The sequence below is a fragment of the Homalodisca vitripennis genome, chromosome 2, assembly GCF_021130785.1.
Source record: "Homalodisca vitripennis isolate AUS2020 chromosome 2, UT_GWSS_2.1, whole genome shotgun sequence".
Classification (NCBI taxonomy): Eukaryota; Metazoa; Arthropoda; class Insecta; order Hemiptera; family Cicadellidae; genus Homalodisca; species Homalodisca vitripennis.
This window is the reverse complement of record NC_060208.1, coordinates 13,940,837-13,958,432: the sequence shown is the minus strand read 5'-3', so window position 1 is coordinate 13,958,432 and position 17,596 is coordinate 13,940,837. Positions and strand designations below refer to the sequence as shown.

Here is a 17,596-nt window from a genome sequence, read left to right as displayed (position 1 = left end):
TCAACACTTATTAATTTAAAGCCTAATAAGATTATGAAACTTTTCAAATAAATATAAAGGTGATAAAGCTAATAAAACTTTTAATGCCTAAAACATAAAATCCAACCAAGAAATACTTTGTATGTAAGCTTTTTACTGCAGTGACGCACGGGAAATTTTTATTGTTTACCGGATCAATAACCGTGCATTAAAACCTTCAAAATCCTATATCGAACATTGTTAACCGACATATTTTATGACCTAGGTGTCACACTGTTTGTAATTACATTTAGCAACTTTCATTATTTTTTAAAAAGTTATATAATATTATGAGTTTTTACTGTATTAACCTTTACAATTTAAACCACTCACCAACACACAAAAATACACAAAAAACTCTGTTGTGTGTGTCTAAATGTGCCATGACAACTAGCCAAGACATTCATTCGTATGAGACCAGAGGCAGGGAATACTACCGAACTGGTAGACACAGAACGATGGTCTACGAACACCTGCCCTCACAGGCAGGTGTTCACTTCATCGTCAAGCTGCCCAATTGGATAAAGAATACCGCAACACCCAATGTGCAAACATTCGTTTGGAACGTTTTTTAGCGTCAAAAGTATTGTGTAATGTTAGCGAGTTTTATACATTTAGCTGGGAGATCAACCAACTAGGAGATTGACTTCGGCGCTTGTAGGTGAAAAATTGGGGAAGGATGTAAGATGAATGAATTTTGAATTGTATGTTTGAGTGTGATACTAATGTGGGGAGAATGTACAAGAGTTTAGCTCTAAACTTTTAATATCGACGTTTGCTCTCATCTATATACTAGACTAAGAAAACAAAACACGTTTCTTCAAATCGAAATGCTTAATATTTCGTTACTTTTCAGTAACATTATCAAAAGCATGTATATAATAAAATATAAACAAACAAAAGAATTAAGGTTATAAAAACATTTCAAATAACAAAAACATATGGTATCAAAACAAGTAAATTAATTAAACATGTAACCTTTCCTAAACACAGAGATAGATCAAATGTTTGAATAATAAATTTAAATTTAAATTAACTGTGTCTCAAATGTAATCCAACTGGTGATTTTGATTGAAGAGCCATTATGTTAGCTTGTTCATATCTTCTTAGTAATAATTTGGTGTAGTCTTTATTGTCATAATTTTGAAACTTCTTGATGCCAATTAGAGAGAAACAATTTTCAAAGGTTTTATTGTGTTGGACAGCATGTGCAGATACGGGTCTAAGTAAATTTTGATGTCGAACATCGGGCACGATGATTGTTCATCCTCAGCCTGTGACGTAGATGTTTCTCCAATGTAGTCTTTAGGGCAATATTGACAGGATAATTTATATACTACATTTTCACTGTTACATGTGATTTCTTCTGCTATAGAATATTTTTTGTGCTACACAGCTTTTGTAACAGTTTGTAGATTGCATCATACTGCATATTCCACAGCGTGGTTTATTGCATGGATGGCATTTGTGTTTGAAATTTTGACTGTTGTCTTTATCTTTAATATATTTTGGATGAACTAATAGATTTTTCAAATTTGGTGGTCTTTTGAAAATAATTCTAGGAGGTCTATTAAAAAGATCCTTTGTTTCTGGAGATTGTTCCAATATTTTGTAGGCGGTCACATCTATTAACTGGAGTAACGTAACAAACTGTTCTACTGTTTTGCTATGGCCGTCTTACGCCGTTTCGCCTCCTATCTCTGATGGTTCATAAAACCTGTAATAGCCTAAATTTAACTTTAATTAACGTTAGTAATTTTTGTTTTCAATACAATGATTTATTCTGTAGCAAATAACATACCTTATTTTGTTTTTTCGATAATTTGATATCAAAATGTTTAGATTAATTCAGTATTGTGGCTTAATTTATGAGGTCCGTGCGTGACAAATTACAGTTGTTTATTTTTATTTTAGATCTGAGATATAGTGATTGTTTTAACAATAAACAAATGGTTTACTATTATTAATATGTTAATTATTATAATACCGCTGTGCACAGCAACAAGAAATCGACATGTCACACATGCCTCACACACAAGCCTCTATGGTCCATGTTCGTGTATACAGGGTGTTCATTTGAAAACTTAAAACTCGTATTAAAAGAATTATGGCCTAAGTATCAAAATTCTGTAAACATAAGTGTATAGTACTAATTGGGAGAATAACATATTTTTTCGAAATGGGGGTGCTAACCCCCATGTCCCCCGTACCAAAAGCCAAAATTTTGAAATGGCAACTAATACCTTGTGACACCTCTAATTGAAGCTAATACAATGCTGTATGTTGGTAAAACAAAATTGATATTGGCCAAGCCGTTTGGTATCAGCAGCCAATAATGTAATTTCTTACACAAAAATTATTAGTCTACAAACTACTGTACTAGTGCTAATAACAACAAAATTACTCACTGAATACTGTTGTAAATCCTTTGTAAACTTCAAACCAAATTGGTAGCTATTGATGTTCAATCAAAAAAATAACCTATTTTCAAATTCTTGCCTAACGTTTCTAAAAGTTTCTATGGTTAAGCGGCTGCACTCAGCAGCGATTTTCAAGACATGGACAAATTTTGGCTATGGGTATGGGGGAGCATGGGGGTGAGCACCCCCATTTTGAAAATAATATTTGTTGTTCCCCCAATTAGTACTAGACACTCCCGTTTACAGAATTTTGTACTTAGGCCATAATTCTTTTAATACGAGTTTCGAGTTTTCGAATGAACACCCTTTATAAAGTGTACAATATTTGATTGTAAGTTCTGAAATAAATTTGATTAGATTTGCTATACGTGTAATTAATTCTCTGCAATAAAGATTGATTTATAAACACGCGCGCGCGCGCGCGTACTTTATTTCAGACAGCAAAATTTAAATGAGCAATCGACTCAAAGATCGATAAATATTTCACCTTGTCAGAGTTAAGAATTATTTACCTCAATAGTCCACCTCTCCATATGTGAATCCAAAAATAACCAACTTCCACAGCTGCTGGTTAAACTCCACCCACAGTCGCATGTCGATCTCAGACGCAGAACTGCGATCGAGGAATGAATCAGAAATTCCATTAAAAGTTAAATTAGTGCCGGACATTGATAAAGAGTTTCCCATCCTTTGACCGAGGAATATCCATTACTTAAGGATAAAGTACGACAGCAGTGATTAAATGTTTTACTGCAAGTTGGTTAGCGTACTTCACTATGGCCTTTCTTGCAGATCATCCATCCTTTGATGCAAAAATCATTTATCATTAATTAATACTCAACAATTATTATCAATTCTTGTATTAACTGCTTCAATAAGTTTCTACGAAGAACAGCTATCTGAACATTTTAAACATATATTTGTATATAATGTATTGTACTTCGCTTAACAACTATACATTTATAAGTACCTAAATTTAAGTTTGAAATGATAAAACTGAAGTTTCTTTAAACAATAAAAATCACGTTAGAACTGCAATAGTTATTGAATAGCTCTCCAATATCCTTCGTGAAGCAAACTAAACCATTCCATGCATCACTGAGAGCCAGAGATACACAAGGAATATCACTAATTTAAATCTGAATATGGATGAACACCAATCATGATTTTATTGAAAGGATAATAGTGTTACACACATTTACCATCGTTATATGTTACAAAATGTATAACACAAATCGTATTATCCTTCAAACCATCCATCGTCCATAGCAAACTTTAAATAGAATAACTTGATTGTTCAATAAGTAAATAAAGTAGCATTTTTACTCGCCTCACACAAAATATTTCTCATGGTTTTCAATGGAACATAGTAAGGGTTTATTATTTTGTTCTCATTGGATATAAAGGTCATGAAGACTTTCCTTGCACTTAGACTATAAAGAATCTTGGCGTTTTTTTTCCATTACCGGAATGATTGGATGTTTAGTACGAGCCCCTTCCTGTCAAAGTCCTATGTAACATGAGGAGGGATAATATCCTCCACACGTGGACTGTGTCACTGCGGACTAGACTTAGATACTAGTGGCGGGTTCAAAGTGGCACGGCTCGGCTGATGTACTCATAATCACGTACAATTGACTATAGTCCCCTCCACACGTGGACTGTGTCACTGCGGACTAGACTTAGATATGAGTGGCGGATTCAAAGTGGCACGGCTCGGCTGATGTACTCATAATCACGTACAATTGACTTCAGTCCCCTCCACACGTGGACTGTGTCACTGCGGACTAGACTTAGATACTAGTGGCGGGCTCAGAGTGGAGCGGCACGGCTGCTGTACTCATAATCACGTACAATTGACTTCAGTCCCCTTCACACGTGGACTGTGTCACTGCGGACTAGACTTAGATACTAGTGGCGGGCTCAGAGTGGAGCGGCACGGCTGCTGTACTCATAATCACGTACAATTGACTTCAGTCCCCTCCACACGTGGACTGTGTCACTGCGGACTAGACTTAGATACTAGTGGCGGGCTCAGAGTGGAGCGGCACGGCTGCTGTACTCATAATCACGTACAATTGACTTCAGTCCCCTTCACACGTGGACTGTGTCACTGCGGACTAGACTTAGATACTAGTGGCGGGCTCAGAGTGGAGCGGCACGGCTGCTGTACTCATAATCACGTACAATTGACTTCAGTCCCCTCCACACGTGGACTGTGTCACTGCGGACTAGACTTAGATACTAGTGGCGGGCTCAGAGTGGAGCGGCACGGCTGCTGTACTCATAATCACGTACAATTGACTTCAGTCCCCTCCACACGTGGACTGTGTCACTGCGGACTAGACTTAGATACTAGTGGCGGGCTCAGAGTGGAGCGGCACGGCTGCTGTACTCATAATCACGTACAATTGACTTCAGTCCCCTTCACACGTGGACTGTGTCACTGCGGACTAGACTTAGATACTAGTGGCGGGCTCAGAGTGGAGCGGCACGGCTGATGTACTCATAATCACGTACAATTGACTTCAGTCCCCTCCACACGTGGACTGTGTCACTGCGGACTAGACTTAGATACTAGTGGCGGGCTCAGAGTGGAGCGGCACGGCTGCTGTACTCATAATCACGTACAATTGACTACAGTCCCCTCCACACGTGGTAGTTTTGTTTTCACCTGGTCTATATACTTAACGTTTCAGGGTTGTTTGTTATAGTAGTTTTGTAAAAAAATAAGAATTATGTCATATAATAGGTCAATAAGTTGAGCTATCGCAACACTAATTCGATATAATAAACGCCTCCCAAAATCATTGTTGTTTAACTGATGAAAGAATGCGTTCTAACTTTTTATTAAAATTCAGTCAAATCCACGCGTGGAAAATATCTTCAGTCACTTTGTTTAATGGTATAGTAGAAAAACATTTAAGCAAATCATTTCGGTGATATTTAAGCGTAAATCACTTGATTTCTAGGAGGTAATAAGGGTACTTACGGGAGTAGATCTCGAATCTCATACCTGAGAACAAATCACAGAATCAGATTAAGTAATTCAAAACTTGGATTTTACCACTATTTTGTTAATAATTCAAGTAGAGACATTCTGTAATGTTTCAAAATTGTTGAATTTTACACGATTGAATGTTTAGTTTCGTGTGTAATTTACTTAAACGTACAAATATGGTTCTCAAAGGGGTTTCCTTAACCAAGTTTGATTGATGCTTCCTACAAGATTCAGTGCTCCGTTCCGTGTGTAATATACAAATGTGGTTCTCAAAGGAGTTTCTTTGACCACGTTTAATTTATGCTTCCTACAAGATTCAGTGGTCCGTTCCGTGTGTAATAAACTTAAATGTACAAATTTGGTTCACAAAGGAGTTTCCTTGACCAAGTTTGATTGATGCTTCCTACAAGATTCAGTGCTCAGTTCCGTGTGTAATATACAAATGTGGTTCTCAAAGGAGTTTCCTTGACCAAGTTTGATTGATGCTTCCTACAAGATTCAGTGGTCCGTTCCGTGTGTAATAAACTTAAATGTACAAATTTGGTTCTCAAAGGAGTTTCCTTGACCAAGTTTGATTGATGCTTCCTACAAGATTCAGTGGTCCGTTCCGTGTGTAATAAACTTAAATGTACAAATTTGGTTCTCAAAGGAGTTTCCTTGACCAAGTTTGATTGATGCTCCCTACAAGATTCAGTGCCCAGTTCTATGTATAATGTACAAATGTGGTTCTCAAATTAGTTTCCTTGACCAAGTTTGATTGATGCTTCCTAAAAGTTCAGTGCTCAGTTCTGTGTGTAATGTAAAAATGTAGTTTTCGAAGGAGTTTCCTTGACCAAGCTTGATTACTGCATTACACAATATTGAATGTTCGACTCTGTGTGTAATGTGCTTGGTTGTGTATTAATAAAAAACCCCTCCTACTTTTCAGCCATTCCTCGTAGAGGAAATAGATTAAAATTATATATACTGTATTCAATCAGTATCCCAGTATACTGTGTAAAAATCAGTATCCCAGCAGAGCAGGAGTTAGTGAGGTAAGTTGACGGGGAGTGTGGCACGTGCTACAACTGGCAATGTGTCACTTACCACACAGTTAACACTGAACACATACGTAGAAGACAAAAGTAAGGAATCAGTATCCCAGCAGAGCAGGAGTTAGTGAGGTAAGTTGACGTGGAGTGTGGCACGTGCTACAACTGGCAATGTGTCACTTACCACACAGTTAACACTGAACACATACGTAGAAGACAAAAGTAAGGAATCAGTATCCCAGCAGAGCAGGAGTTAGTAAGGTAAGTTGACGTGGAGTGTGGCACGTGCTACAACTGGCAATGTGTCACTTACCACACAGTTAATACTGAACACAAACGTAGAAGACAAAAGTAAGGAATCAGTATCCCAGCAGAGCAGGAGTTAGTTAGGTAAGTTTACGGGGAGTGTGGCACGTGCTACAACTGGCAATGTGTCACTTACCACACAGTTAACACTGAACACATACGTAGAAGACAAAAGTAAGGAATCATTATCCCAGCAGAGCAGGAGTTAGTGAGGTAAGTTGACGGGGAGTGTGGCACGTGCTACAACTGGCAATGTGTCACTTACCACACAGTTAACACTGAACACAAACGTAGAAGACAAAAGTAAGGAATCAGTATCCCAGCAGAGCAGGAGTTAGTGAGGTAAGTTGACGTGGAGTGTGGCACGTGCTACAACTGGCAATGTGTCACTTACCACACAGTTAACACTGAACACAAACGTAGAAGACAAAAGTAAGGAATCAGTATCCCAGCAGAGCAGGAGTTAGTGAGGTAAGTTGACGTGGAGTGTGGCACGTGCTACAACTGGCAATGTGTCACTTACCACACAGTTAACACTGAACACAAACGTAGAAGACAAAAGTAAGGAATCAAGCAGGAGTTAGTGACGTGGAGTGTGTACGTGCTACAACTGGCAATGTGTCACTTACCACACAGTTAACACTGAACACATACGTAGAAGACAAAAGTAAGGAATCAGTATCCCAGCAGCAGGAGTTAGACGTGGAGTGTGTACGTAGCAATGTGACGTGGAGCGTGTACGTGCTACAACTCGCAATGTGTCACTTACCACACAGTTAACACTGAACACATACGTAGTAAGGAATCAGTATCCCAGCAGAGCAGGAGTTAGTGAGGTAAGTTGACGTGGAGCACGTGCTACAACTCGCAATGTGTCACTTACCACACAGTTAACACTGAACACATACGTAGAAGACAAAAGTAAGGAATCAGTATCCCAGCAGAGCAGGAGTTAGCGAGGTAAGTTGACGTGGAGCGTGGCACGTGCTACAACTGGCAATGTGTCACTTACCACACAGTTAACACTAAACACAAACGTAGAAGACAAAAGTAAGGAATCAGTATCCCAGCAGAGCAGGAGTTAGCGAGGTAAGTTGACGGGGAGCGTGGCACGTGCTACAACTGGCAATGTGTCACTTACCACACAGTTAACACTGAACACATACGTAGAAGACAAAAGTAAGGAATCAGTATCCCAGCAGAGCAGGAGTTAGTGAGGTAAGTTGACGTGGAGTGTGCACGTGCTACAACTGGCAATGTGTCACTTACCACACAGTTAACACTGAACACATACGTAGAAGACAAAAGTAAGGAATCAGTATCCCAGCAGTGCAGGAGTTAGTGAGGTAAGTTGACGGGGAGTGTGGCACGTGCTACAACTGGCAATGTGTCACTTACCACACAGTTAACACTGAACACATACGTAGAAGACAAAAGTAAGGAATCAGTATCCCAGCAGTGCAGGAGTTAGTGAGGTAAGTTGACGTGGAGTGTGGCACGTGCTACAACTGGCAATGTGTCACTTACCACACAGTTAACACTGAACACATACGTAGAAGACAAAAGTAAGGAATCAGTATCCCAGCAGTGCAGGAGTTAGCGAGGTAAGTTGACGTGGAGTGTGGCACGTGCTACAACTGGCAATGTGTCACTTACCACACAGTTAACACTGAACACAAACGTAGAAGACAAAAGTAAGGAATCAGTATCCCAGCAGAGCAGGAGTTAGTGAGGTAAGTTGACGTGGAGTGTGGCACGTGCTACAACTGGCAATGTGTCACTTACCACACAGTTAACACTGAACACATACGTAGAAGACAAAAGTAAGGAATCAGTATCCCAGCAGAGCAGGAGTTAGTGAGGTAAGTTGACTTGGAGTGTGGCACGTGCTACAACTGGCAATGTGTCACTTACCACACAGTTAACACTGAACACAAACGTAGAAGACAAAAGTAAGGAATCAGTATCCCAGCAGAGAGCAGGAGTTAGTGAGGTAAGTTGACGTGGAGTGTGGCACGTGCTACAACTGGCAATGTGTCACTTACCACACAGTTAACACTGAACACATACGTAGAAGACAAAAGTAAGGAATCAGTATCCCAGTAGAGCAGGAGTTAGTGAGGTAAGTTGACGTGGAGTGTGGCACGTGCTACAACTGGCAATGTGTCACTTACCACACAGTTAACACTGAACACATACGTAGAAGACAAAAGTAAGGAATCAGTATCCCAGCAGAGCAGGAGTTAGTGAGGTAAGTTGACGTGGAGTGTGGCACGTGCTACAACTGGCAATGTGTTACTTGCCGGTTTACAGTTAACAATAGGTTTTAAATGGCTTCTTTCCCTTTTTTATTATACGCAATGTTTCTTCTCGACCTGTAACAGAAGTGATGTTCGCTACGAAACTCTTGAGAAAGGGTTTTCTGTGATTCTTTAATATTTGAGAATTTTAGTTAATCAGAAGACCGTCTCTTAAAACTACTTGAGTAATAACCATTATTGTCGCACAAGGTCAGAAAAATATAAGTTATATATAAATAATAACAAATCTTTTTAATGTATAAGTTTAAGTTAAGAAACAATAAACTAAAATGGCCACCAATATAAAAAGGAAGGGACACTTAACATTCAATAACATCAAATAGTTCTTGGCCCGATATCTTATTATATATAGTTCCATATAAATTGAATCGTAAAAAGAAAATTTGATTCTACATTTTTATAGTGCGATGCAGTTATGATTTTATTACATAACGCTTCTGGACAAGTATCCATCTTTTCCTTTCTATTGATACTGTCTCGGTTTATGGATAATTATTTTTGAGTATGTTTTATATGTTTCTTTGCTTGTTTTGGTACCTTCGTATTCCATCCTCATCCTTCAGCAATTGTTTGTTATACAATTCTGGGGTTTGCAAGTAAATCCGGTTTTAAATGGAGAAGTCCGTATATCAAAGTCATTTGCAAAGAAATTCGATTTATTTCATTAGTACTTATGTCCTATTTTACTATCTGATTTCAGGGTCACAAAACACTGTTGTTTACACTTAGGCCTACAGTCCAGTTATTCGACAATGGATCAGTAGAGGAGAATATTCCTATGACCGTCAATTATCACAGAAGGGTTTGTTATGTAATTTAAAAAGGATATGCCTATGCTGCCCTAATTATCCAATAGGGAATTGTGTGCGAAGCAGCCGCGGGTTACTACTAATTTTTAAAATAAAGTGGGTTACACATCACAGCACGCGCTAATAGTGGCAAGCATATGTCTCCATCCCCGACTTCGCAAACTTGGCTAGATGCGCTAAGCGCAGGTAACAAACGCACTGGCAGTTCGAGTCCTCCACTTCATTTTTAAAAACAAGAAATTTAAATTGAAGTTTGTGAATGTACTTTATCAGTTACAGCATAAGTACGCTAATGGCGCAGTGTAGCGGGTACAACGGTTGTCGGAAGATAACCGGATCAAACAACGTCGAGCGTGGCTGCTGCTTGGATGGGTGGCCGCTGAGCGATCCTGTCCTTGCAAGCAGCCCGCCTGCCCGGCCATTGGTGAAGGTTCAGAAGTCACCTTTAAGCCGTTGGTCCCCAGGTTAAGTGTTAGAGAGGACTTCTTAGCAATAACTTCGCCTGGTAAAATAAGACATCACTTACTTTACTTTATACTTTACTTTACGTCAATAATTGTAACGTGTAATAACTGTAATTGTGTAGAGCTGTGAGTTCTGGTAGTAAGTGAATGATGCCAAGGACCGAGTAAGTGAGTAGAGCTCAATAATGGGGAAGCTATGGGGCACATTACATTAAGTCGCAATATTGCCAGTTACCCCGGCTCGTGGAGCTATCGGACCCAATCTCGCAGTGAACCTTGCCATTCGGATTTGGATTTATCTAGGCACCGTTATTGGATGGCGTAACATTGAGTTTCCCTAGCAAATTCGATTATAACAAGTTCAATAATTATTACTATTACTACAACACGTGTTAAAAGACGTGTGATTGTAATCAGTTACTGCATTAATTCTGCGATTTTATGGTGCCATCGTAGTTATTCATAAGACCAACATAATATTGTTCGCTAACGCTTAGTTAAATCCAATGGAGTGAAATGCACCATCATGGAACTCTATGTTGTTTACTTATAAATGAAGTCATTGTTTACTTTTTTCGGACATTTTCCATCGTTTAGTGATACAAAACTCAGTAACACCACGCCCTGGTATGATTTGTTTATTTTAACCTAGTTTGTAATTATGTGTTAGGAAAAATTCTGTTTACTTCACAATCCTTCCATTGTCAAAAACAAATTTCAAACAAAGAAATGAAGCTTCATCCAAATATTCGTCTATTGGCTAGTTTGTTCTTGAGACATCGTGCAGTAAGTAGACGGATAAAAGTGTAATTGTTTTAGCCCCTCGAGTGAAAAGAGTTTCCGAAAATACAATTTTCGGCAAACAAAACACCTTGATATAGTTATGTCACAGTTTGTTTGTTTTATGCATTTTTTTATTCATTGCACTTAAACAAAAAAGAATAATTTATTTGAATGTTTTTCAAAAAGAGCACGAGGGGGCAAAATCCTACCCATATTACGTGAATTTGCATTTAATCCACGAAATGCTATGAATAATTTATACATATATTTACTTTATTTGCGTCTCCTTTTGAGTCACGTTGACGACTGTATCGTTAACTGAATTACCAATTAAAAATATTTCTCATCATGTTGGCAACACATTTTGTTCTGTTCCCTCATATATGGTAAATTTACGTGAACTAGATGTTCATTCTATTACTATGCTTTAAAAATTGAATTTTCAACAACCTGGGACAAGATTATGGACATATTTGACAGGTACAAAAGATAATAGAGAAAACCAAACAATATTTATATTAATTTTTGTGTACAAACTAATATTACGTTCCCAATGTAACATGGTATTTACTTAGTTTAAAATAAACATGATGAATTAGTAATTAAATCATTTGTTTACGTCCAATGTATGCTAAAATGAAACATTACCAAGAAATAACTGAAATATACAACTTGCATTATTTGGTAGTAACCATAATCTAAAAAGTAAACGTTGTAAATTGTGTTTGCACAGACTTGTGCTTTTGACTGTAACAGCTAATACAGTTTTGTTTATTTTAATTCCACATTATAAATTTATACCATTTTCCTAGAAAAATACAAGTATTGCCTCGTGTTTTTATGCTTTATCTGGGTGGTGGGAGAGCAAAAAACCCATTAATTTATTAGAATCTTAAAAAAAATATTTATCAGAATCACGTAATATATATATATATATATATATATATATATATATTATATCCGTCTAACTGCCTGTATGTGTTTTTCATAAAAAATAATATATTTAGAACCAGTTAAGATAAAGTTATGAAACTTAAGAATTGTATTAACCGTTGATAGACCTTTAAAAAAAATACTAACAAAATTCTTTTATCCGTTTCAAAATACCGTTTGTTAAAAAAATATGTTATTTGACTTAAGGATTGTGTATATACGTTATTTTCAAAAAGGTCTACCAAAGGTTGATATAATTATCAAGTTTCATAACTTTATCTGAACTGGTTCAAAAGATAAATGTTTTTTATAAAAATCGCATACAGACAGATAGACGGAAAACTAAATGTTTTAGGACATACCTTCATATGAACTGTTTTTGCTTATTTTTATGTGTAGTCCAAATCCACAAGTATTGGATCACTCTTACTGAACACCATGTTTATAAATTTCAATAATAGAGTTTTAAGACATAGTTACATAACACATTGTTCTCTTTTTTTCAAATTTAAACAGAAGAGATCACGTTAACACGTTATGTGTGCCAATTTAATTAATCTCAACAGTACAGGAGGTAACAATATTTCGGACTGTAGTTACTCCGGCGGACGGAGTTAAAGGAACTGAGGGAGGAAGGACGATGGAGTAATCGAGCCGAAAAACGCTCGGTTTTTAGGAGCCATTCCGGAGTAAATAGAGAGGCCTGCGAGGTACAAGTCGGGTCGATGGATGTTAAATTGGAAGAATAAAAGTCGTTATATGACCTTAACGTAGTTATCGAGGTTGTTTGGCTGGGGATTGACAGTAACAGGAGCCATCGTCTGTGTATTGGCGTTTGTGTTTCAGTGCACACAATTGTGTGCGAGCCTAATGCTACCTCTCGTACAGTCCTTTTCTATTTGGAAAAATGAGTATGGAATTTATTCGCATTTTTGAAGTTAATGAATTTTCCAGCATACGAGAATTGGCCCAGATTATTATTAGCTGGCCTGCGAAAATAGTGTCTCATAAAGATATACGAATACGGCAAAAGTAATTCTATACTAAAACATAGAACAAACATAAAATTTATGTTGAGAAATTATATCTCAGAAGATTATCTGAGAAAATTTATATTGAGTTATTATATACACTCAGAAAGAACCCTACTACAACCTTTGTGAAACAATGTAAGGAGTATGGTTACAACAAATCATCACACAATATCTGCACCAACAAAGAACCCTACTACTTTCTTTGTGAAACAATGTAAGGAGTATGGTTACAACAAATCATCACACAATATCTGCACCCACAAAGAACCCTACTACTTTCTTTGTGAAACAATGTAAGGAGTATGGTTACAACAAATCATCACACAATATCTGCACCCACAAAGAACCCTACTACTTTCTTCGTGAAGCAATGTAAAGAGAATGGTTACAACAAATCATCACACAATATCTGCACCCACAAAGAACCCTACTACTTTCTTTGTGAAGCAATGTAAGGAGTATGGTTACAACAAATCATCACACAATATCTGCACCCACAAAGAACCCTACTACTTTCTTTGTGAAACAATGTAAGGAGTATGGTTACAACAAATCATCACACAATATCTGCACCGACAAAGAACCCTACTACTTTCTTTGTGAAACAAGTAAGGAGTATGGTTAGAACAAATCATCACACAATATCTGCACCGACAAAGAACCCTACTACTTTCTTTGTGAAACAATGCAAGGAGTATGGTTACAACAAATCATCACAAATATCTGCACCCACAAAGAACCCTACTACTGTCTTCGTGAAACAATGTAAGGAGAATGGTTACAACCAATCATCACACAATATCTGCACCCACAAAGAACCCTACTACTTTCCTACTTTCTTTGTGAAACAATGTAAGGAATATGGTTACGACAAATCATCACACAATATCTGCACCGACAAAGAACCCTACTACTCTCTTTGTGAAACAGTAAAGAGTACGGTAACTAACTATATTTACACTCACAAAGGACCCTACTACAATATTTGTTGGACAGTAAAGATTATGTTTACTATATATCAAGACAATATATCTGCACTCACAAAGGAACCCTACTGCAATCATTGTGGAACAGTAAAGAGTATGTTTACTACAAATCATCAGAATAAATCTGCACTCACAAAGAACCCAACTGCCAATTTTTATGGAACAATAAAGAGTATGTTTACACAATCATCACACAATATATGCACTCACAAAGGACACTACTACAAACTTTGTGGAACATTAAGGAGTATGGTTACTTTACATCACACGATATATCTGCCCTCACAAAGAACCCTACCACAATATTTGTGGAACAGTAAGGAGTATGGTTACAGCAAACCATCACACAATATCTGCCCTTACAAAGAACCCTACTGCAAGCTTTGTGGAACTGTAGGGTGTATGGTTACAACAAATCATCACACAAAATTTGCACCGACAAAGAACCCTACTACTCTCTTTGTGAAACAGTAAAGAGTACGGTAACTAACTATATTTGCACTCACAAAGAACCCTACTATAATATTTGTTGGACAGTAAAGATTATGTTTACTATAAATCAAGACAATATATCTGCACTCACAAAGGAACCCTACTGCAATCATTGTGGAACAGTAAAGAGTATGTTTACTACAAATCATCAGAATAAATCTGCACTCACAAAGAACCCAACTGCCAATTTTTGTGGAACAATAAAGAGTATGTTTACACAATCATCACACAATATATGCACTCACAAAGGACACTACTACAAACTTTGTGGAACATTAAGGAGTATGGTTACTTTACATCACACGATATATCTGCCCTCACAAAGAACCCTACCACAATATTTGTGGAACAGTAGGGGGTATGGTTACTGCAAACCATCACACAATATCTGCCCTTACAAAGAACCCTACTGCAAGCTTTGTGGAACAGTGGGGGTATGGTTACTGCAAATCGTCACACAGTATCTGCCCTCACAAAGAACCCTACTGCAAGCTTTGTGGAACAGTAGGGGGTATGGTTACTACAAATCATCACACAATATCTGCACTCAAAAAGGACACTACTACAATCTTTGTGGAACAATAAAGAGTATGTTTACTACAAATCATCACACATTATCTGCACTCACAAAGAACCCTACTATAATCTTTGTGTAAAGAGTATGTTTATTACAAAACATCACACAATATCTGCACTCACAAAGAACCCTACTATAAGCTTTGTGTAAAGAGTATGTTTATTACAAAACATCACACAATATCTGCCCTCACAAAGAACCCTACTGCAAGCTTTGTGGAACAGTAGGGGGTATGGTTACTACAAATCATCACACAATATCTGCACTCAAAAAGGACACTACTACAATCTTTGTAGACAATAAATAGTATGTTTACTACAAATCATCACACATTATCTGCACTCACAAAGAACCCTACTATAATCTTTGTGAAAAGAGTATGTTTATTACAAAACATCATACAATATCTGTATTCACACAGAACCGTACTGAAAAAAGCTAAGCAACCACAAATCTAACGTCAATCATTTATTTTCCTCAGCAAACTACTAGGACAATCTGTTTTCGGAATCGAGGAGTAAGTGACGTTACTAATTTAGATAAATATAGAAATTGTGTCGCCTACAGTTCAGGCCTCCTTGAATCGTCATAATATGGTGTCCTGCACAGAGACTTATATCAGGCTGCAGCACAGGAGACGATCCACATTATCGATAGATGGAGCTTTACCGACTTCCCTCTCGGTGCTCTACGGAGAGCAATATCGGACCCGATACTTTCAAGTCAGTATTTATCCAATCAGTATTAATACTTTTACTCACAAGCCTGAACTATGTTCAACTTTTTATTTTTATCCCATCAAAAAATTACCACGTTTTTAGTTTTACCAGAAACTATTTTATTGTTGTGAACGTAACAAACACAGTAACATGTTCGGTGCTTTTAATGGGAACATACATGTAAGGTAGATATATTGAACAGGACGGGCATATAAGAGTTGTATCCGTTGTTGATGCTGTTCCAAGGATCTCACCAGTAAATTGAGTAATTACATGGTAACAGAGGGCTCTTCAAATGTTGGCGTTCTATCCTCTAGAATCATGTGAAATATTGATCAAGAAAACCCGAGAAGAAGTAATTCACACAAACCATTTATGCCCCTCGTTTTTAATTCCGTTTTCATAACTAAAAGACCTGATTCGATCTTTATAACTTCGTTCTCTTTTGTAATGAAATGTTCTTACGAGTGTGTAGGTGACCAACTACAACTCGGAGAACATTAATTATACAAATTTGGGAATGGTGTAAATGTAAAGTGGAACAAGTGTCATTGGATGACCTTTATTGAAACGCATCACTGTAAAAATGCTGTAAAAATGTCTATCTGTCCGTCTGTCTGCACAATATCTCAAAAACGAAATGGTCTGCAGACTTTAATTTTGCATGAAGCTTCATTTCTATGTAAGTAACTCCGAGTTCGATGATGGAGCGTTTTATGGTGTTGGAGTTGGGCTAAGCGTCAGCGAATATTTTGACAATGGTCTTGTGAGTAACTTTTATAGTAAAGAGAAAATAGCGGAATTAATAAAATTGTGAACATAATGAGAGTACTATCGTGTAGGATCATGTGGCAATTTTATTTCTAGAGTAAAACGAAAAACAAAGTGGGAAGTCAATGTTTGAAGTCAGTGACAATCAAGAACGTAGCCACTGAAAACTTTGTAGGAGGGGGGTGCAGACAACTGATATTTTCCCGTAGTGGACATAGAATGAGGCCCCATTTTGTTCCTTAAAAAGTTCTTGACCCGTTTCTTTTCTGAGAAAGGTCTTTCAGCAGCACATATCATTAATGCAGAATTATTTGAATAATAATGATCATTTACTAAAAGTTCATTGAAAAAATTGAATATTTGGGAGGCCCGGACCCCTTGGGCCCCTTTATGGCTACGTCCTTGGTGACAATATAACAATATAATAAATCACTGCTAGCATAGAATCGCAGAACATAATTTCTATAACTTTGTACATCACACTTTGTTTCTTTATAAAAATAAAAATAGATTTTTTAATCTTTTTATTATTTAATAGTTTAGATTATATAGGTAATGTGTAAAATGACTATATTCAGATTTTCATAATTTTTATATATATATATATATATATATATATATATATATATATATATATATATATTATTTATTTATTTATTTATGTTAAATTATTCTGAGAATGCGATTCGAAAATGGGTTGTATACCTTGGCAAAAAAAATCTTTAAGAGAAGTAAATCATATAAGTAAATTAATAAATGTGACTCTTTTATTCCTACGTACATAAAACATGCAGGGGAGCGTTGCAACAACTCGGAACAAGTTTACAACTAACGTTTGGCATTCACCCCAAACGGCAGGGTTTCAATTAACTCTTACCTCACTCAATCGGATAATATACACAGGGTATAACCTACATTCTCCCTGAAAAAG

The 17,596-nt window shown here is 37.1% G+C and overlaps 1 protein-coding gene across 1 annotated transcript in view; it reads right to left on the bottom strand.

Moving 5' to 3' along the window:
- LOC124353579 (low-density lipoprotein receptor-related protein 2) overlaps positions 1-17,596 on the bottom strand; it is a 509,397-nt gene that overhangs the window by 402,613 nt on the left and 89,188 nt on the right. The window lies entirely within an intron of this gene.